We start from the raw sequence: 7440 nt of genomic DNA, 5'->3' as shown, positions 1-7440 counted from the left end.
GTGGGAGGATGGAGACAGCAGCCACCAAAGGCTGGGCAAGGCACAGGTCCAGGTAGGAGACACTGCCTTCCAAAGAGAGGGACTCATCCGTCCTATTGGAATTTGGGGTGTGAGGCCAATGGAACAAAGGATTTGATTCCATTTAGTTACTCAGGTTCTCATGGGCCTTAGGAGAGATTTGTGGAATGGTCATTTTAGTGAGTTTGCACTGGGTTTGAAGGGATGTGACCCCTGGGGCAGAAATCCCTGCACAGCTTCTGTGTCCCCCATGGCTCATCTGAACAGTCCATGGGCTGGGTCTTCTTGTTTCCTCCTTGTTTCCTCCTTGTTTTCTCCTTGTTTCCTCCTTGTTTCCTCCTTGTTTCCTCCTTGTTTCCTCCTTGTTTCCTCCTTGTTTCCTCCTTGTTTCCTCCTTCTCCAGGCTCTAGATGAAGTCTTCCTTTCCCAAGGGAGGGGAAAGCCAGCAGGATGTGAACCAGAGGTGGTGCTTTAGGAAAGCCCCTCCAGCCTGGGGAGGTGCTTTTGTCTCCAGACACATTCCCAGTTCTCAGGAGCAGCAGAACCTGTGCTGTTTCCACCAGGTGAGGCACAGGTGCCTTTCCTTCCTTCCCCACTGCACTTTGGCTTTTGAGGGGTCTCTGGGGGTCTGAGGGAGAAGTTCTTTGTCATTCCAGGACGGAATTAGCAGGAGGATTATCTTATCTAAATTTTCAAGCAGGAATAATTTTGTCCTTGATTTTGGATACACATTTTGTGTTTTCTCTCTGTTGCTGACACCATGTGGTGAAGCAGCAGCTCCCAACCTTTTCTGTGCAGCTCCCAGTTCTGTTTGTAGCTGGTAAACAAGAAACAGTAATTTTCTGCCCTGTTGTAATTGGATTAGGGACAAGGCCTCCCTCTTTGTTTAATATTCTAGAGAAAAACTGCCAAGGAATAAAGCGAGAGCTTCCCCCCATGAAAACCTGCCCAGTCCCACACTGGGTTTGCACACACACAAGGCTCAATCCCTGCTGGAATCCCAGTCACAGCCCCCAGATCAATGTGCAGTTTGTGGTCTCACAGCCTGACCAGGACAATCTCTTGCTTCTGGACATGGAAAATCAGTTTTTCATTGTTGCAGCACCAGCTCATGGTAATGGTGAAGTGCTGTAATGGTTTTTAAGTCATGCACATGGAGGAAATTCACTGGAGCAGCCAACACTGCTTCACCTTCATGGACAGCCCTCTGGGTTTGGGGGTCTTGATTTGTGGATGTGAAATCTCCTCACAGAATCCTCTGAGGCTGAAACAAAGACAAGGAACCCTTTGAGATGGAAAGAGCCAGAGCAAGTTGTTGTGGGGAAGGAAAATTAAAAATGGTAAGTGCTAAAACCTTTGTTCTTCCCTTGTCCTGAGCTCTGTACTCGGGAATGGCTCAGCTTTGGAAATTTCCTGGAGACTCTGGAGAATGATCCCTGGTCTGCTGAAAAGTGAGAAAATCCCACTGTCAATTGCAGCCTCTGAAGGGGGGCAAAAAGTGCAGGACCTCAGTCTGTGGTGTGTGAGAAAGAAGGGAGGATCATGTATGCATGATCCTGTATGGATCATCCTGTGCCTCAAGGGCCAGGAAAAGCCCCTGACTGAAAAACTGAAGTGCTGTTCCATAGGGAGCCCCTGCTCATCCCAGCTTTCCTTCCAGAGCAAGAGGAACAGCCCACAGTGCTGTTTGAGACATTCCTGACTGGAACTGGGGCCGACTGGGCACTTTCCCATTTTCCTGTAGGATGTGGGCCATGACAAGGGAATTGGATCCAACAGGGCCCAAGATCAGTGTGGGGTCTGTGGCAGGGACAGCTTCCAGAGCCGGACAGGGAAGGGGACCTTCACCCACACTCCCAAAAAACTGAGAAGGAAAAACACCTGCCTGCATCTGGCTGCAGCCCTGGAGCTCTGGGGTCTCTGGCACACTCAGGGATGTGGGATAATGCCAGAATCATTCAAACCTCGGGAATAATGGAATTAATAGCATCCCTTGAGTCTGTTCCAGGCAGGCTCCTGCCCATCAGCCATGGGTTACAGATGGCTGTGGAAGTGATGGAGGCATTTAGGGAATGCTGATTGTTTTTCCCTCGCTTTGGCAGTCTGGTCAATAAAAATACTAATTGAGCTCTTCCAGCAGGGAAACATTTAAACAAGAGGTGCTGAAAAGAATTGGAGTTTCCGACTTTAAGTCTCCAACTTAAATCCCTATGGATTGTCACCAGTCCTGTTTCATGGACTGGTCACCTTGGCCAGGAGTGTCCAGTCCTGCTGAAAATTCACTGGACCAGGGTGTCATTTTCATTTCATGCTGGTAAAGACCCTCTCAGTGACCCCCAGTCACTGGAAGCACCAGACTGGGCTCCCAGAGCACTAATTCCAGGGATTCTGTTTATGGGAATAGCACAGGAGCCTCTCCCTTGCCCAGAGGAGCAGCCAGTGCCCCCCTTAGTCCATAAATCCCTAGGATGGACCACAGAGAAATTAACATGAATATGGAAACTCCACTGGGAGTTTGTGGTGCTCTGGATTGCATTTTGGATTTATAATGTTAAAGTGGGGCTGTGGAGTGGCTTCTCTCCTTTTCATTGTTATCACTGCTCTTGTTGCTATCACTGTTAGGTGTTGTCATTAATATTAAATTATTGTATTTGTCTCGGTTTCCATTATTGAGCTGTTCTGATCTCACCCCCTGGACTGGATTTTTGTCTCTGGTCTCTTCCCCATCCCACTGGGGGGTGAGGGAGCTGCTGCTGGTGCCCAGCTGGGGTCTGGCCATGGCCCAGGGCACTTCTGGGGGCTCGAAACCTGACAGATTGGAGCAGCTTTGGAGCTCACAAAGAGAGACCCAGTGCTGCATTTTGGGGGCTCAAAACTGGGCTTGTTTGGCCAAGTACAGAAACAGACACTAAGTCCTGGTCTGAGGGGCTTGAAACCAGAGTCCCTCAGACAGCATCTGGATCTCAGATCTCAGATCTAGTTCTGCATTTTAGAGAATGAAGCAAGAGACCGTGTCTTGTGCTGGGGAAAACCAGGGTCAGTCAGCCAGTGTTTGGGCTCCACCAAAAAAGATTTAAGTGCTGCATTTTGCAGGGCTTGAATGAAAGCCCAAATGCCATGTTTTGGTGCTCCAGGCAGGCTCTTTTGGCCAGGGAGAGTCAGTGACTCTGAGCTCTGATTTGTGCCTTGGGCACAGCCCAAAGCTGAGCTCCCCCAGCCCCACTGAGAGCTCTGAAGCAGCGGGGTTTGCCTTAAATTAAAGAGGCATTGGAAAAATACATCTGTGGAACAGCTCATTTCCTCTCCCAGGCTGGCTGCTGTGTGCCTGGCTGGGATTCCAGCTCCTCCCATGGGATTTGCAACCTGTGGGGCTCTAATAAACTGCCAGGTGCTGAGACTGAGAGAGCAAAGTGGGAAATCTCTGCACCAGGCAGTGTCCCAAAGGTCTGGCAGTGCCCAGCATTCCTGTCTGGAATTTGTGAACATCTAAGTCCAAGCAGGAATACTGTCTCTCGTTCATTAATCCCAACCCAAGGAAGAACCAAATATTCTTGTTTGGACTCAGATGTTTCTTATTTCTTGTTTATATTACAGTTTCACAGACTATGAGTTTTTTAGCACACTAAGCTAATAGGGTAAAAATGGAGCTTTAGGTCTTTTTCTATAAGGTTTTTTAAGGAGTGCACTTAATACTTAACTTATAAAATGCTAACTATTTTTTTTATTATTTTTAACTTAATAACCAAACATCTGTGTTCTGCACTGCAGACCTTTCTACCTAATCACACAATATCGCTTAAACCTATGAAGAAAGTGAAAAAGGAAGACAAGTCTATGCTTTAAAACCTCCATCTTGCTACATATATCTTACTATGTCCCAAAACCTTAAACTCTAAATTTTCTACTATGTAGAAAATATAAAGATATAAGACATTTCTATTCAAATTCTGTACACACCCACAATCTTTGTTCTATTACTTAATTTTTGGAAGGCTTTTCCACTGTCTCACATCAAATACAATGTTCTCTTGTGGGTCAGTGCCTGTTAGCACAGAAAGCCTGAAATTCTCTGTGCCCAGGGTTCCAGCAGGGATCCCAGCACAGCCCTGTCTCTGTGGACACCATCCCTGCCCACCATCCCTGGCCAGGGGTTGGGGGTCCCAGCACAGCCCCCTCCAGCACATCCTGCTGCTTCCTCAAGTCCCCTTTAACCAGGATCCTTTTTTTGGGGTGGGGATACCCAAACCCAGCAGAATTGGCTGTAACCAGTTTTGGGGGAATCTCCCCTCTTTCCCTCCTCACCCAATTGCTACTGCCAAAACCCAGCCTGAGGCTCAGCTCCCCATCCCCTCAATCTCTCCAAGGAACTGCACTTGAATTTCCCAATCCAGCAGGGCAGCAGTGCTGTTCTCCCCACTGTGTATCTTAATTACAGTAACTGCTTAAGAAATAATTAAAAGAAATTCAAAGAATGAAGAGACAATAAAGAAGAGCTGCCAGCTTCAACCAAGGGGTGCTCAAGCCCCTTCTCAATGATTTGCTTTAATTAACCAATGGAAATGAACCAATTAAAACCACATTGATACAGTTTTATTCTTTTTAATTGAGTTCTAGAGAAATATTGCAGAATATAAAAGAACCTTTTAAACACCCAAAACTCTTCCAGAAGATTCACAGGGCAAGGCTGTACTGCAACCCCAAACCCAGGAGAATTGCAAGAAAAGACCAACCCAGAGTGAGATTCCTTGGAGATTGGTGCAGCTTCTGCCAGCCAGAACGATCCTTGGTGTGAACACACATCTGTAAATCCCAGGAACCTGGGACATCATCAGTATCCTCAGGGGCCTCTTTATTAAAAGCAGATTTCCACAGAGAATTAACAAAATACAGAAAATTAAATGGAAATGTGAAGGAACAGCTCCCTCAGCCCAGCAGATTGCAGCATCCAAAGAAAATGAACAGAAGTATTATGGACTGGGACCACCACCAATCCCAAATCCCTCGAGTGGAATGCCACTCTGCTTTGGTTTATAAATCACCACTTCTTAGTGGACAAACCCTTCAGCTTTGCTTCCAACTCACCAAGTTCCCAGCTGTGGCCACCAAGATTCTGCAGCACCGTGTCCCTGGTGGGATGCAGGGAAATGCAGGGTTTGGTGCTCTGGTGTTGGAGGTTAATTTTTCACAAACGGGACGGGACTGCTGGGTGAGGCGACACGAGCTTTTATTTCAGGCACCGGTCTCAGCTACAGATACAGGAGGTGGCACAAGCTCATGTCCATTACAAACAGCTCAAAATCTCTTTGTTACAGAATATTTTATAAGTTTGTCAGCCAATAGCATGTTGCTAAAGCTTATAGACAATTGTTCTATCCAATCACTCAAAACACACATACACCTGCTTCAAACAACGCTTGCTTGTTTGCCTTCTATTAACAATAGACAATATTCTGTTATTAAGCTTAATTATTAAGCTTTCTTACCATCTTGGTAAGCATATTTTTCTGCAGTCTTAAGGTCTATCTTGGCCAAGCCTAAAAACTCAACTATTGTTTCATTTCCTTGCATATGGTATTATTGTATCTTCTTTACTTTCAGGCCTTGCAGCTGCAGCTAGCTCTAAGTTCTCTGCTTTTTCTTTTCTGAGTCCCATTTTCACAGCTTCTGAAAGTCTTCTTCCCTTTGTTGTTTCACACAGCCCCCACCTAGAACTTGTGCTGCCGACGGAGTGCAAAACACCCCGGACAAACTGACAGCAGGAACCTGGGGGAGAGAGTTTTATTTCCCATGGAAAAGTTCTGCTGTTCATGTCCAAGGTGCCGTGGCCAGGAGTGGGCTTCTGCCTCCAAAAATTGGGAATGGAGCAGGAATTTTCTCAGACAGAGGCTGCCCCCACCTAGAAGTCAGGCTGCCCTTGGAGTGCCAAACACCTCTGACAAAGTGACATCAGGACCCTGAGTGGGTGGTGGGGTGTGACATTGATGGCAGGGGTTTTTCCCCAGGACTGAGACTGATGAAAGAGGCTGTTTTCTCGTGTTTGGGCTTGGTTGTTTATTCTTTCCTTATTTATATTACATATATACAGGGTACAAGGAGTTACATACACTAAGACAGAAAGGTGCAAAATGGTTAACGAAGAATCTCTTCAAGGTCTTTTATATGTCTATTTGTCTGATAATCAAATGCCAAATAAGTTAGTTTTCTTAGTGACCTAATGACCTGTGTGCTGCACTGTGGCATCTTCTATCCAATCACTCATTATTACCCAAAAATCCCTAGAAGAAGAAGATGAAGGAGGATGAAGGAGAAAGGGACAACGCCCTAAGTCCTCCATCTTTGTCTCTTATTTTTTAAAATACCTTAAACTCTAAAATATTTTTTAAAATACATTAAACCTTAAACTCTAACTTTCTCACCCAGTGCTTAGGAAAGCTCTAACTCACACACTCACATTTCCAGTTTCTCTATTTAACTTTAAAAGCTGTCTCCATGGTGTTATGTGAAACTCAGTGCTCTCTTGGGTGTCAGAGCCAGGCATCACAGATTAGGGCACATTCTGTTCCTCTGACCCCAGCAGAAATGGGCCGCTGTTCGTGTCCAGGGACCCATGGTCTTGAGTGGGCTTCTGCCTCCAAAAATTATGAACAGAGCAGGATTTCTCTCAGACACAAGCTGCCTCTACCCAGAAGCTGGGCCACCCTTGGAGTGCTAAATGCCTCTGACAAACTAAAATCAGGAACCTGGGGGATGAGTTTTCTTTCCTATTGTAAAAGACCCCTGTTTGTGTCCAGGGGCCTGTGGCCAGGAGTGGGCTTCTGCCTCCAAAAATTAGGAACGGAGCAGGATTCTTCCTGGGCACAAGCCACCCCCACCTAGAACTTGGGCTGCCCTTGGAGTGACAAATGACTCTGACAGACTGACATCAGGAACCTGAGTGGGTGAGTTTTGTTTCCCATGGGAAAGTGCCGCTGTTTGTGTCCAGGGATCCATGGTTGTGAGCGGGCTTCTGCTTCCAAGAATTAGAAATGGAGCAGGATTCCCCCGGGATGCAAGCCACCCTGTTGGGGGTTAGGTGTCCTTCCTTTTGTTCTGTTCCACCTAGGGAATTTTTACCCTTCACTGGAGGGGAAATCTTACTGCTGGTAGTTAAGAAAGCATTGTGTTTGTCTGGGCCCAGGTGGGAAGGGGGGCAGGAAAAAGTGAGGTCGGTGGTAGCTGGGGGCTGGCTGGTTTCTTCAGCTGTAGAGCAGAAGAGCAGAACCCTTGCTGTGAGTTGTTGTGGCTGGGCAAAGCGAATTCACCATCACCCAGACGGAGCTGCTGATTCTTCTTCTCCTTTTTCCTTCTTCATTGGTGGCCTTGCACCCCCTGTCCTGCTGGAACATGGCAGTGCCAGGCACTGCTGTGGAGCTGCTGATCCAC

At 46.9% G+C, this 7440-nt stretch overlaps 1 long non-coding RNA gene across 2 annotated transcripts; it reads left to right on the top strand.

The window, feature by feature from the left end:
* On the top strand, positions 1 to 7440 carry LOC107205316. Of its 2 annotated transcripts, XR_004498002.1 has the most exons (6): positions 1 to 52; positions 422 to 581; positions 1271 to 1358; positions 5717 to 5834; positions 6810 to 6956; positions 7409 to 7440. It is a non-coding gene; the product is annotated as an uncharacterized LOC107205316 (long non-coding RNA). The 2 variants fall into 2 exon arrangements; XR_001521926.2 differs by having other exon boundaries at positions 5717 to 6956.

Source organism: Parus major, chromosome 5 (genome assembly GCF_001522545.3).
Source record: "Parus major isolate Abel chromosome 5, Parus_major1.1, whole genome shotgun sequence".
Taxonomy (NCBI): Eukaryota; Metazoa; Chordata; class Aves; order Passeriformes; family Paridae; genus Parus; species Parus major.
The sequence above is the reverse complement of the archived record's forward strand: the minus strand, read 5'-3'. Positions and strand labels throughout refer to the sequence as shown.